Source organism: Hemitrygon akajei, chromosome 11, assembly GCF_048418815.1.
Source record: "Hemitrygon akajei chromosome 11, sHemAka1.3, whole genome shotgun sequence".
NCBI lineage: Eukaryota > Metazoa > Chordata > Chondrichthyes > Myliobatiformes > Dasyatidae > Hemitrygon > Hemitrygon akajei.
This window is the reverse complement of record NC_133134.1, coordinates 56,849,702-56,868,223: the sequence shown is the minus strand read 5'-3', so window position 1 is coordinate 56,868,223 and position 18,522 is coordinate 56,849,702. Positions and strand designations below refer to the sequence as shown.

At 45.6% G+C, this 18,522-nt stretch overlaps 1 long non-coding RNA gene across 1 annotated transcript in view; it reads right to left on the bottom strand.

The window, feature by feature from the left end:
• The window catches only part of LOC140735643 (uncharacterized), a 61,728-nt gene extending 43,215 nt beyond the window's left edge, over positions 1-18,513 (bottom strand). Inside the window, exon 1 of the long non-coding RNA XR_012100787.1 lies at positions 18,334-18,513. This is a non-coding gene — a long non-coding RNA (uncharacterized lncRNA). The remainder of the gene's footprint in view (positions 1-18,333) is intronic.
• Between the last annotated feature and the right edge of the window lie 9 nt (positions 18,514-18,522).

Genomic DNA, 18,522 nt, shown 5'->3' with positions numbered 1-18,522 from the left:
TTTTGTACTGCATCTCTGACGTCATTTCAGCCCGGAGATGGCCGGAACGGAACTGCGTAAAAGCCAGTGCCGCGAAGTTTGAATAGACTAGTCTGGAGTGCGACTTACAGACTGTGTGTCATTATTTCTAGCTCTGTATGTAGCACACCGCTACAGCAGCATCATTAAGAGGTGTTGGTGTGGTTTTGAGTACCAGCAGTACACTTTGTCGATGGCTCACATTGCAGCTGTTGTGTGCTGGGGGTCGAGCAAGTGAATACACAGGAACCTTTGTCACAAATAGCGTGAAGGCAAGCATATCATAGACTATCATGTTATTGACTTGTGGTTTGCAGATGGTGGAAAGGCTTTGAAGTGTGAGAAGGTGAGTCACCTGCTGTAGATAGATGCCAAGAGGATGTGTCAGACTCTCTTCTATGGCCACAGTGCTCGTGTGGCTGGCAAAATTGATTAATGGAGTGCCATTCAAAATCAAGAAAGGTTGTTATACCTTTGTCTTGCTGGAGTTGACCATTGTTTGACATTTGTAAAATTGAAAAAGAGGAAGCTCCTCAGTTCTGCTCAGTCATTCAATGAGATTATGGATACATCAACATCCTGTACTTTTTCCTTTGATTCTTTCAATAACCAAAAATCCTTCCTGCCCATTCAAACTGTCCAGTCACTTCCCACCACATCTGAGACACCTCTCATGTCCTCCACCATTTTGACAAATTCCGTGCTCCCAACCGCCACATCATCATGGATGTCCAGTCTTTATATACCTGCTTCTTTCCAGATCTTTGTTCCTGGAAGAAGTGGAGGGCCCCAAGACTGCCATCAAGAAAGTATTAGGGTCCTCTCTTCTTTCTGAAGCAAAGATCCACTAGCACTCTCATCACCTGTCAAAACTTGATATTATCATCAATAACTTCTCTTTCCATTCCTCCCAGTTTCTATAAGTTGAAGGTTTAGATGTGGGAACTAACCTAACTTTTCAGTGGTTACATGGAACAGTCCTTGTCCCACGTCTACTCTAGGTCCTCTCTCCAACTCCTTTTCCATTACATCAATGGCTGCATTGGTGCTGCTTCCTGAACTTTTGCAAAACTCAATTTTATATACTTTCTTACGAACTTGTATCTTCCCACAAACTCACTTGGACCATTTCTGATACTTTTCTACATTTTCTAGAATTCTGTCTCCATCTCATGTTTACAGAGCACTTGATGGAATGAATGGCCTGATTCTGCTTCTATGTCTCAGGGTCACATGAATTGCAGAGAAAGGAGGGATACAGATGTTGCGTAGGTAGTATGGATTAGTTGTTTAAGTACTAGTTTGATTAGCTGGACACTTCATGGCGTAAGGCCCTGTTCCTGTATTGTTCTATGTTCTCCAGTACTGAGGAGGCCACAGAGAGAACACAGAACTCAGTGAGCCATTGGTTGGCTGCATTACCTTTTTGGGTCTCTAGACAGTGAGATGGGCAGAGGTGTAAGGGCAGGTATTACAACTGTGTGGGGCAGAGAACACAGAAGGGGTACAGGGCTGGGGGGGGAAGAGGATGGAGGAGGGTTGCGTAGGGGAGGAGGGGGCTGTAAGAGGTTGGGTGGAGAGGGAGTGAAGGTGAGGAGGTGTTTGGAAGGAAGGGGAAGGGGCTGAGGGGAGGAGGAGGAGGAACTCAGGGATACATTGCCTTGAAAAAGTATTCAGCCCCCACAACTATTTTCATATTTTACTCTCTCATTTTCTAAGTTGAAAATATATTGAAGTAGCATTTTTTGAGCTAATCTACAAAACATTGCTCATCATGTATGGTATGTTATTTTCCGGGCGTCAGGGTCTGGGATATGTCGGATCAAGTCCTCAGCATTCTTAAGTGGGAGGGTGAGCAGCCAAAGGGCATGGTCCACGTAGGTACCAATGACACAGGTAGAAAGAGCAACGAGATTCTGCAAAGGCAGTTCAGGGAGTTAGGTGCTAAGTTAAAGGCCAAGACCTCCAGGGTTGTGATTTCAGGATTGCTACCCCTGCTACACACTAGCGAGGCCAGAAATAGTAAGATTATACAGTTTAACACGTGGCTAAGGGGTTGGTGTGGGAGGGAGGGGATAAGATTTTTGGATCATTGGTCTCTCTTTCAGGGAACATAGGCTATGTACAGAAGAGACTGTTTGCACCTGAACTGGAAGAAAACTAATATTCTAGTAGGAAGGTTTGTTAATGCTGCATGGTGGTGTTTAAACTAGAGTTGCAGGGAGATGGGAACCAGAGAACCAGAACAATTAATGGAGAGCTTGTGAAGACAGATGTCAGTAAAACCTCAAAGACAGGAATGAAAAGGTTAGATATGGTGCAACTAGTGTTCTGAGCTGTGTATATTTTGATGCAAGAAGTATCATAGGAAAGGCAGATGAGCTCAGGGCCTGGATCAACACCCAGAATTATGATGTTTGAGCCATTATTGAGACTTGGTTGCAAAAGGGGCAGGACTGGCAACTCAATATTCTGGGGTTCCTTTGTTTTAGACATGACAGAGCAGGACGGATTAAAGAAAGGGGAGTGGTGTTACTGGTAAGGAAAATGTCGCAGCCGTGTTCAGTCAGGACAGACTGGAGAACTCAGCTAGTGAGGCTTTATGGTTGAACTGAGAAATAAGAAAGGTATGACCACATTAATGGGGCTATATTACAGACCACCCAACAATCCTAGAGATTTAGAGGAACAAATTTGTAAAGAGATCGCAGACTGTTGCAAGAAACACAAGGTTGATTTCAACTTTCCAAATATTGACTGGGACTCCCATACTGTAAAAGAACCAGATGGGATAGAGTTTGTCAAATAAGTTCAGGGGGATAGAGTTTGTCAAATAAGTTCAGGAAAGTTTCCTTCATCGGTACATAGAAGACCCAACAAGAGTCTGTGATACTTGATCTGCCATTAGGGAATGAAACAGGGCAGGTGACAGAAGCTTGTGAAGGGAAACACTTTGCATCTAGTGATCAGAGTACCATTAGTTTCAAAGCAAAAATGCAAAAAAAAGGTCTGATTCTAAATTGGAGAAAGGCCAATCTTGATGGTATCAGAAAGGATCTGGCAAGTGCTAATTGGGACAGGCTGTTCTCTGGCAAAGGTGTTCTTGGTAAGTGGGGAGGCCTTCAAAAGTGAAATTGAGGGTACAAAGCTTGTATGTGCCTATCAAAATAAAAGGTAAAAGTGTAGGGAACCTTGGTTTTCAAGAGATATTGAGGCCCTGGTTAAGAAAAAGAAAGGAGATACATAGGAGGCATAGGCAGGTAGAAACAAATGAGCATAAGAAAGGCAAGAGAACATTTAAGAAAAAATATAGGCAGGCTAAAGGAAGGCATGTTGTTACCCAAGCAGACAAGGTGGAAGAGAATCCCAAGGAATTCTACAGATATGTTATGAGCAAATGGATTGCAAGGGACAAAACTGGCCATCTGGAAGATCAGAACGGTAATCCACATGTGGAGCAAAAAGGGGGAAATCTTAAATACATATTTTGCATCTGGATTTACTCAGGAGACAGACACAGTGACTATAGAAGTGAGATAAAGTGGCATCAACTTCATGGACCCTATACAAATTACAGAGGAGGTGGTGTTTACTGTCCTGAAGCAAATCAGGGTGGATAAATCCCCAGGGTATGAGCAGAAATTGACAGGGCCCAGGCAGAGATCTTTAAATCATCCTTAGCGACAGGAGAGGTAGCAGAGGATTGGAGGATAGCCAATGGTATTCCTCTGTTTAAGAAAGGCTCTAAACACAAACCAGGAAATTATAGGCTGGTGAGTCTGACATCAGTAATGGCAAAGTCATTGGAAGGTATTCTAAGGGACCAGATACAAGTATTTCGATAGACCTGGACTGATTAAGGATAGTCAGCATGGCTTTGTGCATGGTAGGTCATGTCTAACTAACCTTACAGTTTTACAAGGAAGTTACCCAGGAAAGTGAATGTTTTCTACATGCAAGGCATTTGACAAGATCCCGCATGGGAAGTTATTCAAGAAGGTTCAGTTGTGCAGCATTCAAGATGAGGTAGTAAATCGGATTAGGCTTTGTGGTAGAAGTCAAGAGAGTGATAACAGATGGTTGCCTCTCTGATTGGAGGCCAATGACTAATGAAGTGCTGCTGGGATTGGAACTGGGTTTGTCGCTGTTTGTCAACTTTATCAACAATCTGGATCTGTGGCTAACCAGATCAGCAAATTTGCAGATGACACCAATATCGGGCATGCAGTGGACATTGAGGAAGGCTATCAATGCTGGCAGTGTGAGATGGACCAGTTGAAAAATGGCAGATGGAATTTCATGCAGATAAGTGTGAGGTATTGCACTTCAGTAGGACCAAAGAGGGTAGGTCTTACACAGTAAATGGTAGGACACTGAGGAATGTGGTAGAACAAAGGATTATGGGAATACAGGTCCAGAATTTATTGAAAGTGGCATCACAGGTAGATAGATTCATAAAGAGGGCTTTTGGTACTTTGGTGTTCATAAACCAAAGTATTGGTACAGGAGATGGGATTGAATGTTGAAGTTGCATAACACATTGGTGAGACCTAATTTGGAGTATTGTGTGCAGTTTTAGTCACCTACCTACAGGAAAGCTGTAAATGAAGTTGAAAGAGTACAGAAAAGTTACAAGGATGGTGCTGGGTCTGGAGGATCCAAGTGATAAGTAACAATTGAATAGGTTAGGACTTTATTTCTTAGAACATAGAAGATTGAGAGGAGATTTGATAGCAGTATACTAAATTGAAGGGTACAGATAGGGTAAGGTTCCTAAGGTTTCATAGCTGGGGGTGGTAGTGGGGATAAGCTTCCACTACCTATAAAGTGCTCCAAATGGTGTGCGACTAACAGCCTCTGACAACCAAGTCCAACTCTTGGCCTTCAGGTGAGGCTTAGCTACTAAGCCCGGCAGGACTGTTTCTACTGACAAGAGAAGGAGCAAAGGCAGACCACTGGCACCTCAAAGCCAGTTGCTTTGGGCAGGTGAGGCTCATTAGCCTTGGATGGCAGCCACCTGAAAGGAATTTCTGATTTTAAACCTCCGCTGCCTTGCGACCATACCCACCTATGGGAGAGGCTTTGGGAGTAAACCCAGAGGAAGAATCCCAGCTGGAGTCCCTAAGGCAGTTTGATGTTGTTTACAACTTCACTCTGGCGATCTCTGCAACGACTCTGGTGCCAATCTGTATCGGCACTTGCCTTTCCCTTGGACTACATCAGTGAACTGGAGAGGGGGAAACCTCTGCATGGGCAATAGCCGGTTCTTCAAATCTTCCCACCCAGGCTTACACCCTGGAGAGGACACAGTCCACCAGAGGCACAAACCCATGATCTCCTGGGTAGATGGCTGCCTACAACGAGAAAGGGAAAATGCAAGCAGGCTTTTTCCACTGAGGTTGGGTGGGACTAGAAACAGGAGCTGTGACCATGGATTAAGGGTGAAAGGTGAAAAGTTTAAGGGGAACATGAGGGGAGACGTCTTCACTCAGAGGATTGTGAGAGTGTGGAAAGAGCTGCCAGCACAAGTGTTGTATGCGAGCTCAATTTCAACTTTTAAGCGGTTTAGATAGGTACATGGATGGTAGGGGTATGGAGAGCTATGGTCCTGGTGCAGGTCGATGGGAGTGGGCAGTTTAAATGGTTTGGCATAGACTAGATGGCCCAAAGGGCCCGTTTCTGTGCAGTACTTCTCTATAACTATGTCAAATCACAAGAAAAATTTCAAAACCTGTCAACAATTTACTAAAAATTAAAAACCAAAATTATGAGGCTGAGAAAGTATTCATCCCCCTTCATAATTACTACACTAACTTCCTACCTTACCAACTCACACAATTTGTTGATGTAGAAAACCGGAAGATCACCTATTTTCAATGAATTCATAAGAATTACAAAGAACCCCTCTCTTTGTAAGGTCCCCTGGTGGACTTCTAACAGACTAAACCAAAATGAAAGCAAGAGAGTATTCAAAGCAAGTCTGGGAAATGATAATTCAGAAGCACAAATCTGGAGAAGGGTACAAGACCATATCAAAGGCACTGACAAACCTCAGAGATCAGTGCAGTCTATCATGAAAAAGTGGAAAAAATATGAAACCACAGCCACATTGCTTAGGTCAGGCTGCCCCTCTAAACTTAGACACCAGAGAAGAATGACACTTGTAGGAGAGGCTAATGTGACACTAATTGTCACTCTGAGTGAAATGCAGAACTCAATGGCTAAAACTGGAGATGAAGTTCATGGCTCCACAATCTTTAAGGCCTTGCACAAAAAGGGTATAAAATAGAGAGAGTACAGAGAAGATTTACTAGAATGTTGCTGGGGTAAGTTACAGGGAAAGATTGAACAAGTTAGGTCTTTATTCTTTGGAACGTAGAAGGTTGAGGGCGGACTTGATAGAGGTATTTAAAATTATGAGGGGGATAGACAGAGTTGATGTGGATAGGCTTTTTCCATTGAGAGTAGGGGAGATTCAAACAAGAGGACGTGAGTTGAGACTTAGGGGGCAAAAGTTTAAGGGTAACATGAGGGGGAATTTCTTTACTCAGAGAGTGGTAGCTGTGCGGAATGAGCTTCCAGTAGAAGTGGTAGAGGCAGGTTCGGTATTGTCATTTAAAGCAAAATTGGATAGGTATATGGACAGGAAAGGAATGGAGGGTTATGGGCTGAGTGCGGGTCAGTGGGATTAAGTGAGAGTAAGCATTCAGCACGGACTAGAAGGGCCAAGATGGTCTGTTTCCGTGCTGTAATTGTTATATGGTTATGTGGAATATTGAAATGCCTAGACAGAATGAAATTGGTGAGGATGTTTCTATAGTGGAAGAGTTGAGGAGCAGAGGGCACAGCATCAGAATACAAGGACATCCCTTTAGTACAGAGATGAGGTGTAATTTCTTTAGCCAGAGGGTAGTGAATCTGTGGAATTCATTGACACAGACAGCTGTGGAGACCAAGTTATTGGGTATATTTAAAGCACAGGTTGATAGGTTCTTGATTAGTAAGTTTTACAAAGGCGACAGGAAGAAGGTAGGAGAATAGGGTTGAGGGATAATAAATCCATCATGACAGAATGGCGGAGCAAGCTTGATGAGCCAAATGGCCTGATTATGCTATGTCATATGGTCATGGGAGAGGAAGCAAGGGGTGCAGGGTGATGAGGGAAGAAATGGGGAGGAGGGGTGCAGGAGGATAGAGGTGTAGGGGAAGAAGGGAGGGAGGAGCTGGAGAGAGGGAGATGGAGGGTGGGGAGAGGAAGGGAGAGGAGGGAGGGGTGTGGGGAGATGGAGGGGTGTTGGGAGAGGGAGGGGTGTGGTACTGGGAAGTCAGGTGGCTGCGACAAACCCACATGAGAGGGAGCGATGAGGAACAAAGTTGCAGTAGTTTATTTTGCTTGTAAGTCATCTACCCAGAATGCCCTCTCACATTACATGACACAGAGCTTGACAGCAACCTGTAAGAGTCAAAATGTACATAAGTGCATAACATTTCCCTTCCCCCTTATTTTAAAGGTTTCTCCCCATTCCCATACAGAGACTAGCTGCTGAACTGTTAACAGTCAATGGAGTAATATAGGACATTCAACCAATAAGGTAAACTACCTCTATTCCCAGACCTAACCCTGGGGATTATTCTGCCCCACGTGCTGAGGGTTAGTCACTAAACTACAGATTCAATCTCTCTGGAGACCGCCTGTTCCTGTGAGGGTACCGACAACCAGGGGATGACGCCAAAGTCATTTTATCTCTTGGTGATGTATGCATAGATGTTGGCTTGGGTACTGCATAGTCAGTAGGTGGCACCTCAGAAAGCGCAGGTGACAGGGGAGCACTGGCTGTGTCATTTGATGTAATGGAGGTTTTACAGTCGTTTCAGAATCCTGTTCTATTTCTACAGCTGGATCTGGATTGGTCACGTAGTGCTGTTTTCTGTGGCCTCAGAAGTAGACAACAACTGATCAGCATGCCTTCTCCAGATGTTGTGGTTACTAGTTTCCACTGTGTACGACATAGGACCGGTTTGTGCCACTACCATCACAGATATCCACTTTGTTCCAGAGATGTAGTTCCGGACAAGTACTCTCCTCCTGCTGTGAAACTTCCTGCACTTTGGCACGACTCTCTGCTTCAGTTTTCTGTTCATTAGCACAATTTATTTCATGTTTGGGGTTCTAAGCATGTCAAGCCGTACATGAGCTATCTCTTCATCAGTGCAGTGACTGGAGCCATTTTGGTGGAGGAGTGAGGTGTGTTGCAGTGTATCAGCAAAAAAGTGACACCACTGGTTGAGGGATCCACTCCCCACTGAAGCCTTGAGGGCTTGTTTCATTGCATATATGAATCGTTCAACAAACTCACTGGCGACTGGATGATATGGTGCTGACTTGATGTGCTGAACACTGTTTCCATAAATGCCTTGAATTCTTCAGACGGGAGTTATGGGCCATTGTCACTTACAAGCTGTTGAGGAAATCCAAAATGGCCAAAGATGGAACGTTGCTCCTCAATGGATTTTTCAGATGTAGTGCTCTTCATGATGACAACCTCAGGCCAATTACTATGCATCCAGTATGAGCAAGAACATGTGTCCTTTTACAGGTCCTGCAACATCTTTGTGAATCCTCTGCTATGGTTCTTCAGGCCATTCCCATGGACGCAAAGGAGAGAGTTGAGGAGCATTTTTCACTCGCTAACAATGTGGGCACGTTTTGGCCTCCTCTTCAATGGTTACATCCAGTCCTGGCCACCAGAAGGAGCTGTGTGCAATTTCTTTCATGCACACTACATCGGTGATCTGCACATAGCTCGTCAAGCACTTGCTTTGATCATGGTGGAAGAGTGACAACACAGTCGCCCCATAGCAAGCATCCTGCTTGGACTGTGAGCTCCTTCCATTGAGCCTGGTAAGGTTTTAATTCCATGGTTGTCTCTCCTTTCCACTTGTAACTTATCAAGTCGAACATTTTAGTTAGAAAAGGGTAGTATGCGTGTGCTTCTGGACTTGAGCTTGAGTTCCTTGAAGTAAAAGATCTCTTTCAAGGATGACTCTGGGGCTCTATCAGCTAAGGGAAGTCTGGATAGTCCATCAGCATTTAAAAGGTGCTTCAATCTCCAGTGCTTTCTATTGTACTGATAGTAACAGAAACCAATGTTTCATTCAACTAGTGACCAGGGAAAGAAAGTCTGTATGTGAACCAAAAAAATTATGTCAAAAGGCAATGACTTGTTAGCATAAATTGTCAACCAAAGAGCATTTGATGGAATTTCTTAACTCCAAAGCCAATTGCAAGTGCTTCTTGCTCAACCTGGGCATAGTGGTTTTCTACCTTGCTTAATGTCCTTTATGTGAAACCAATTGGAGGCTCTTCACCTGATGGCATGATGTGTGAGATAACTTCCCCCAGACATGTCACAGACCAACTGTATGAACAATGATGGGTTGAAGTGTGTGAGTGCTTCAGATTGTGACAATGTTGTTTTGGCCTTTTTAAAAGTGTCTTCACAGCAATTTGTCCATTGCCAGTGTATTGATCTATTTAAAAGCTCATGAAGTGGGGTCAGCATGCTAGCCAGATTGGGGTCAAACTCTGTGTAGTATATTAGTACTCCTAAGAAAGATTTTAATTGACTTACATTCTGTGGTGATGAAGCCTCTATAATTGTCCTTATCTATGATGGTACCTTGTGAAGTCCTGAGTTGTTGATCACATGGTCCAAATATTCAATCGAAGGTCAAAAGAACTTGCCTTTCTGAACCCTTAGCCAATATTCTGTGAGTCTTTGTAGTATAGTATCCAAGTTTTGTAGGTGCCTATGCTCATAACTCCCAGTATTGAGCAAATCCTACAAATAACATTGCACCCCAGCCAAAACACTCAGGATCCGGTCATTGCTCACTGAAAAAATGCAAGAGCTCAGGTGATGCCAAACAAAAGCCTTCTGTTCCTGAACATCGATTTGTGAGTCACTATGGCCAACAGTTCCTGAGACTCAGGCTTCACATGCATTTGTAAATACACTTGACACAATCCATCTTGTTAATTGTCTGTCCTCCAGCCAATGCTGCAAAAAGGTCAACAATGAGTGGAAGAAGGTATTGCTCAGCCATAAGAACCAAGTTAATAGTTACCTTGAAGTCTCCACAAAGCCTTAAAGACCATCTCCAGTAACCGGGTAATTTTCCAGCAAAGATAGATGGATCCACCGAAGCCTGATGCTACTATTTTCAAACGTTTTTATTTATAAAGGGGCACAAACGTATGATTAATACAAAACATTCAGATCATATACGTCGTCACAACTCAATCTAAAGCACAGGTATAGTAATAATCAATCAGAAATAAGCTCTATCATTGTCTAGGGGTAATGTAGATATATATCGTTTGCTGGATATCTAAAAGTCTTTTAGATCACTGCAGTTCCACCAGCCGCCGTCGGTTGTGGTGTCGCGTTGGTGCACTTTTGTTAGAAAGAGAGAGAGAGAGAGATGTCATTAAACAGCTTCACCTGCCCGGGTCCCTACGGAGCACCGCCGTGGAATCAGAAGAGCAGGCTTCCCGGTTGTTAGTTAAAAGCGATTGTCCGTGATTCCAGCCACAGACTCCCGATCCGGAATCTAACGCACATGGCTTCCTTCAGAATGGCGTCCCGCTCCGACGGGAAGCACTATCGTGTCTTCTTCGTGTGTCTCCTTGGTGCGTCTGAGGCCCCACCTCGGCAGCCCACCTTTTATCTGGACAGGCAGGGTTGTAGATGTCAATCAGGGTGGGGGGTGAGGCAATCTTCCCCCCATCACCCAGCCCACATTGCCCTAGGGCTTTACACGTGGTCTTCATGAGACAATAGTCAGAGTCACTTTATTCTGCTTCTCGGGAGAACGTGGTCTTCCGCACGTCTCCCTCTCTTTCTCCCATTTCCTGTGTCTATTCAGCACGTCTCTCCCCCTCTTGGGTAAGTTGACCCCCCCTTGACTACGGCCTTTGCGATTCTCACAAAGGAGGGGGCTGAGGTCATAACACCTCCCCTCTTAAAAGTTTTTTTTACCAGTGGTTAAAAACAGGTTGGTACAGGAATTTTTTTTTTTCTGGACTCTAACATACTACACAAGCTTTTCTCTTCACAGAGTACTACCGTTATACATTCCAGTCAGTATCTAAACAGGTAACAATTACAGTGCCCCTTTTTTTCAATATCTTAACATCACGTACCGTACTAAAGTCTGGTAGCATCAAACTTCAGCTCAATGAGTCTTATAGGATTTTTGAATCTAATACAACACACAAGCTTTTCGTTTTAACTACAGAGCCATACATTTTACATTTAATTCAGCACCTAGATAAACAATCCGCTAGCACATTATCACTCCCCTTAATGTGCTGGATCTTAATATCGAATTCCTGCAGCATCAGACTCCAGCTTAATAACCTCCTGTTTTTATTTTTCATATTGTCCAAGAATACCAGCGGGTTGTGATCGGTATAGACCACTAGGGGTCTTTGCGCCGGACAAATGTACACTTCGAAATGTTGTATCGCCAACACAAGCGCTAACAATTCCTTTTCCACGGTAGAGTAATTCCTCTGGTGTCTATTGAACTTCCGAGAGAAATATGCTACCGGGTGCTCCACTCCATCCCCCGCTTGCTGCAATAGGACTGCTCCTGCCGCCTCATCGCTGGCGTCCGTGGCCAAGGAGAAGGGGGTTAACAGATCGGGCGCTTTTAACACAGGGTCATGGCACAATATGGCTTTTAACTTTTCAAAGGCATTCTGACAAGAATGACCCCACTCAATTTTTTCCTCCTTCTGCAGTAATTTTGTAAGGGGGAGCACAATGTCCACGAAATTTTTACAGAATTTCCGATAGTATCCTACCATGCCCAGAAACCTCCTCAGGGCCCTTTTATTGTAGGGTACAGGAACCTCGGAAATAGCCCAGACCTTCGCCTGCACAGGGGCCAATTGCCCGTCTCCCACCACATATCCCAGATAGGTGATCGTGGCATGACCAAACTCACTCTTGGCGAGGTTTACTGTAAGGTGGGCTGCCGACATTCGGGTAAACAAACTTTCTACAGCCCCCAGATGCTCCTCCCAGGTGTCATTCCAAACTACCACATCGTCAAGATAAGCCTTGGTGTGGGTTAACCCCTTTATCACAGCGTCTATCATCCACTGAAATGTCCCTGGGGCATTTTTCATCCCAAACGGCATAACGTTGTACTCATACAACCCGGACGGGGTGACAAAGGCTGAAATCTCTCGAGCCCTGTCCGTTAAAGGAACGCACCAGTACCCCTTTAACAAGTCAATTTTTGTGATGTACCTTGCCTTCCCCATTTGATCAATGCAATCATCCACCCGGGGAATAGGGTAAGCATTGGTCTGGGTAACCGCGTTGACCTTCCGGTAATCGGTACAGAATCTTATGGTCCTGTCCGCTTTGGGACAACCACGCAAGGAGAAGCCCACGCGGAAGAGGATTCGCGGATTATCCCAGCAGCTAGCATATGTTCAATCTCCTTCTCTACTAGCTGGCTCTTTTCAGAATTCATCCGATAAGGGGCTTGTTTAATAGGTTGGGTTGAGGTAACTATCACATCATGTTGCGTCCCACTACACCTTCGGGGAACATCTGGACATAAGTCTGCATGCCGGTTAACGAGCTGTATTACCTGCTCCCTTTGTTCAGGCTTTAAGTGGCCAACTTTATCCGCAAGGCTCGCCAATATGATAGAGTTCTCTAATCTGGTGGGGACTATACCTATCTTGTCAAACCGTTCTGGTCCCTCCTTACCATCCCCCTCTACCTCATCGGCTTTCATGGCCGCACCAACCACCGCGGGGGTGGGTTCATGATACCCTTTTATCATGTTCACGTGAACTAACTGAGTCGGCTTTCGTCAGTCGGGGGGTTTCGATCACGTAATTCAGCGAGTCTATTTTCTTACGCACTGTATATGGTCCTTGAAACCTCGCCCCCAGGGGGTGGGTAGCTACCGGGAATAGGACCAAGACCCGGTTGCCCACGTGAAACTCTCGTTCTCTCGCTCTCGGGTTATACCACTGACTCATTTTTTCCAGGGAAGCTTTAAGGTTTTCTTTTGCCAAGGCGCATACTTTATGCAGCCTTTCCCGGAATTTCAGCACATAGTCAATCACACTGACTTGGACGGTCGGACTAGACCACTTTTCTTTCAGTAGGGTTAGGGGTCCCCTGGGCCTGTGACCGAAAACCAGCTCGAACGGACTGAACCCCAGGGAGCACTGGACTGTATTTCGTACGGCAAATAACAAAAGGGGTAAAGCCTCATCCCAGTCTCGAACGTTCTCCTGACAATAAGCTTTAAGCATGGTCTTTAGGGTAGCGTGGAACCTGTCCAACGCTCCCTGTGACTCCGGGTGATACGCAGAGGCCAGAATCTGCTTCACCCCTAGCTGGGTCATCATCTGCCGAAATGTGCTCGACGTGAATGTACTTCCCTGGTCTGATTGTATCTCCTTGGGCAGCCCCACGGAGGTAAAGAATTTTACAAGGGCCTTCACCACCGCAGAGGTCCTAATACTACCCAGAGGCACGGCCTCGGGAAATCGTGTAGCGGCACACATCAGGGTCATGATATACTGCCGCCCACTCGCAGTTTTAGGTAAGGGTCCCACAAAATCCACACTGACTCGGGAGAAAGGCTCCTCACATGCGGGGATAGGTCGGAGGGGGGCCTTAGGGATAACTTGGTTCGGCTTACCCACCACCTGGCATGTATGACATCTTTTACAATACTCAGTAACATCTTTTCTCAGGTTTGGCCAATAGAACTCTCTCTGAACCCGCTCCACTGTCTTCTTTATTCCTAAATGCCCACCTAAAGGTCCCTTATGGGCCAAGTCAAGAATTTCGTCCCGATATATTTTCGGGACTACTATCTGATGTATCACCGCCCAGTCCTCATCGGCCGGCACCGCAGGGGGTCTCCACTTCCTCATCAACACCCCCTCCTGGAGATAATAACCCTCTGGCTCTGCCTCCAGTTCAGTCTCAGAGAGAACCGACTCTCTCAAGGCTACCAGCTCCTCGTCACCTTTCTGTTTCCGTACAAACTCTCTTCTTGCTAAGGACAGGTCTACCTCTTCCCGATTACTCTCTCTTTCCTCCCTACTCTCCGGTTTACCTTCCTCTGACTCTCGCTGGTACAGAGTCGGTAAGAACGTTTTGGCCAAATCAAAACTGGCCAGATTCAAACCGCTCTCGGTCTCAGCTACCCTTTCCAACATGCTGCGAGTGACCGCACATGCAGGATAGATTTTTTTATCTGAGGGAGGGTCTTCAACTCTCACGGGCTGGGTGGTCAGCTTCACGGCGGCACCCATCTTCCCACCCGCTAGGTCGTTACCCAGAAGGACGTCCACTCCTTCCCCTGGCAACTCCGGCAGGACCCCCAGTTCCACTGGTCCCGACACCAACTCACAATCTAGACGGACCCTATGCGAAGGCACTACCTCGGTCCGGTTTCCTATGCCTCTCAGGGCTACCTCTCCCGTCCGAGGTCCAAATTGTAACACGTTACGGCTAATTAATGATAGTTCCGCCCCCGTGTCTCTCCAAATTCGTACGGGGATTGGGGGGTCCCCTTCCCTCAAAGACACGGTTCCTTCGGACCTAAATGTCTCCCGCCCCTCCTGTATTCCATCTACCTGGGGCCTTCTTGTCGATTTTCGGATCGACGCAACACAGCCTATTGGAATAGCTGCTTTCCCTCTTTCTGGCTCCTTCCTCGGAGCAGGGCATTTTGATGCAATATGTCCCACCTTTCCACAATTAAAACAGGTTAAACCAGGAAATCTCCAAGTTTCCTGCCTGTTATCCTCACTTTTTCTGCTAGCTCCCGGCGGAGTTTCTCCCTTAGCCGGCGGACTTTCCCTACCATTCCGACGGTCTCTCGGGTAACTTTTTGGCGAGGAAAACTTTGTCTTGTGGGTTAGGGCATATTCATCTGTGAACCTAGCCATTTCTGAGATGGACTGATTCGTCCTCTCATTTAAATACATTCGGATCTCTTCCGGAACACAACCTTTAAATTCCTCAATCAAAAATAACTCCCTGAGACGCCCATAATTCTCGGCCACCTTTTCCGCGGTGCACCAACGGTCCAAGAGCACACCCTTCTCATGGGCTAGCTCGGTATACGTTTGATTCCACCCTTTCCTTAAATTTCGGAACCTTTGTCTATACGCCTCAGGTACTAACTCGTAACCTCGGAGAATGGCCTCCTTTACTTGATCATAATTCCCTTCCCCTTCTGGGGGCAACGCGGCATATGCCCGCTGTGCTTTCCCTCATAACACACTTTGTAACAACGCCACCCACTGCTCTCTGGGCCACTTCTGATTCACTGCCACCTTTTCAAAAAGCAAGAAATAACTATCAACATCCGTCTCCTCGAACGGGGGGACCAACCTCAACGCCCGACTAACATCAAACCCCTCCTCTCTCTCTTGCCCTTGAGCTCTTCGCTCTTGCTTTCGCCTGTCCAGCTCCAATTCATGGCTCCTTTGTTTCTCTTTCTCTTCTGCTTCTGCTTCTAGCTGCTTTAGCTGGAGTTCATGACCCTGTTTCATCGCTAATTCCTTTAGTTTGAACACCTGCTCCCTTTCCTCAGCCTTTTCCTTTGCAGCCCGTTCCTCAGCCCGTTCCTTTTCCTTTGCAGCTGCTTCTAGCTGCTTTACTTTAAGATCATGGTCCAACCTTACTTTCTCCAACTCTACCTGATCTGTCCCACTCGCTAATCTCTTTTCGGGGATATTTTCCAAATCCTCAGCTGCAAACACCTCCTTTTCAATGTAATACTGATTTATGACCCCTCGCACTTCCTGCTTTTTCATCGATGACCTCACCTCTGCGAGGCCTAACCCCTTTGCCAGATTTACCAAGTCTGATTTGGTAGCCGTCCCTAGCGCCTCTACAGTCAGATTTCTCATAAATTCACCCACATCCATCTTTGCTGGTTTCCTGTCTGGCTACCTGCGTAACCAGATTTAAGTTTGGACTTACAGCCCGATTCACTGACCCTCCCCTTTGGTTTCAAATCCGGGACGAGCAACCCACTTGTTACGTTCCCCAGTAACCGGGTAATTTTCCAGCAAAGATAGATGGATCCACCGAAGCCTGATGCTACTATTTTCAAACGTTTTTATTTATAAAGGGGCACAAACGTATGGTTAATACAAAACATTCAGATCGTATATGTCGTCACAACTCAATCTAAAGCACAGGTATAGTAATAATCAATCAGAAATAAGCTCTATCGTTGTCTAGGGGTAATGTAGATATATATCGTTTGCTGGATATCTAAAAGTCTTTTAGATCACTGCAGTTCCACCAGCCGCCGTCGGTTGTGGTGTCGCGTTGGTGCACTTTTGTTAGAAAGAGAGAGAGAGAGAGATGTCATTAAACAGCTTCACCTGCCCGGGTCCCTATGGAGCACCACCGCGGAATCAGAAGAGCAGACTTCCCGGTTGTTAGTTAAAAGTGATTGTCCGTGATTCCAGCCACAGACTCCCGATCCGGAATCTAACGCACGTGGCTTCCTTCAGAATGGCGTCCCGCTCCGACGGGAAGCACTATCGTGTCTTCTTCGTGTGTCTCCTTGGTGCGTCTGAGGCCCCACCTCGGCAGCCCACCTTTTATCTGGACTGGCAGGGTTGTAGATGGCAATCAGGGTGGGGGGTGAGGCAATCTTCCCCCCATCACCCAGCCCACGTTGCCCTAGGGCTTTACACGTGGTCTTCATGAGACAATAGTCAGAGTCACTTTATTCTGCTTCTCGGGAGAACGTGGTCTTCCGCACGTCTCCCTCTCTTTCTCCCATTTCCTGTGTCTATTCAGCACGTCTCTCCCCCTCTTGGGTCAGTTGACCCCCCCTTGACTAGGGCCTTTGCGATTCTCACAAAGGAGGGGGCTGAGGTCATAACAATAGTTACCTTGAAGTCTCCACAAAGCCTTAAAGACCATCCCTTTTTAGGACAGGAACAACTGGATTTGCCTATTGCAGCTTACAAATACTGGTTCCAATACCTTACTCTGGACCAGTCCTTCCAATTCAGCATCTACCTTTGGTTTGAGGGTGTCTTGCCTTCAAGCATTTGGGTATTAACCGTGATTTCTTTCATATTGCCCAGTTGAATACTTCTGCAAGTTTCTTTAATACCTCTTGTAGACCACTGCTGCCACCACTCAAAGCCACTTTGTGCCAGTTGAGTTTGAGCTGCTCCGACCTTGAGCAGCTCAGAAGCACTGGATAACGACCTTTAACAAAGTACAGTGGAAGTTTCTTTCTCTCTTTGTTAATCTCCATGGTAACATGTACTCCCCTCACTGGAACAACCTCACCAATGTTATCCTTTAAAGTCAACATTCTGGGATGAGATGCTTGTAAACCGTCTCCAGCAACGATGACACTGCAGCTCCTGTGTTCACCTGCATCCACCATGGGGTGGGGGGGGGGGGGTCACCTAATAGCCATCTTTGTGTTCTGAAACAGATAAAACATGCAAAGCTTTTTCATAGCAATACCAGCATTCTTTTGCTGAATGCCCAGTTTTGCTACAATGGTAACACTGATTGCCAATTGGTGTCTTATTTGTAAAGTCAGTAGAAACTTCATGAACCTGGGAAGATGTGCTTTAACAGCTGTGCTTCATTAGCTGCCAGCTCCATAGATGTAATAATCTCAATCACCTTCTGTATGTTAGACTATCTTCTGTAAGCAAACGTTTCTGAATTGCCTCCCTCGCAGACTACATACGAGTCTATCACAGAATGTGTCATTCAACAAATGCCCAAAATTCAGTCTTCAGAAAACTGCTTCAGCAGCCCTGCAGTAGACTAGCTAGCCTTCCTCTTCATTTCTTTTATGACATCTAAATCTCTCAGCTATAATCAAAGCCTTGGGTGAATAATGGTCCTTACGACTAATTACGTCCTCATAAGGCTTAGGAAGTTGCAGTAGACTACGTAAGAAATTAAACGTTTTTGCACCCATCAAAGATCGGAACATGAATATCATTTGAAATTTGAGTTCCCAGTACAAAATATTCAAAAATTTCAGAGCATGAACTCAACTGCTGTCATTTTTTCATACGATCCAATACTTCCAAACATTATCGCCATTTTCAAATAGAATCACGTTCCAAAGAAAAGTTAACTATTCTTATCTGTCTCTCATTCTCCTCTCTCTTACTTGATGAATTTAACCGTCCCGTTCTCTCCCTTTGGATACTTCACTCACCACGCTTCCCGTGCCCGTTTTGTTTTCGCTCACCTACATTACACCAGCATTGTACACGGATTCTTCTTGCCGAAACAAAATAAATACATGTCACTTTGTGGCCAGTTGCTGTATTTGTGTTACTGGGAAGCCGAGTGACCGTGAATAACACACAAGAGAGACGGAGAGGTGAAGGACAAAGGTGTAGTTGTTTATTTTGCTTGTAAGTCATCTGTTCAGAAT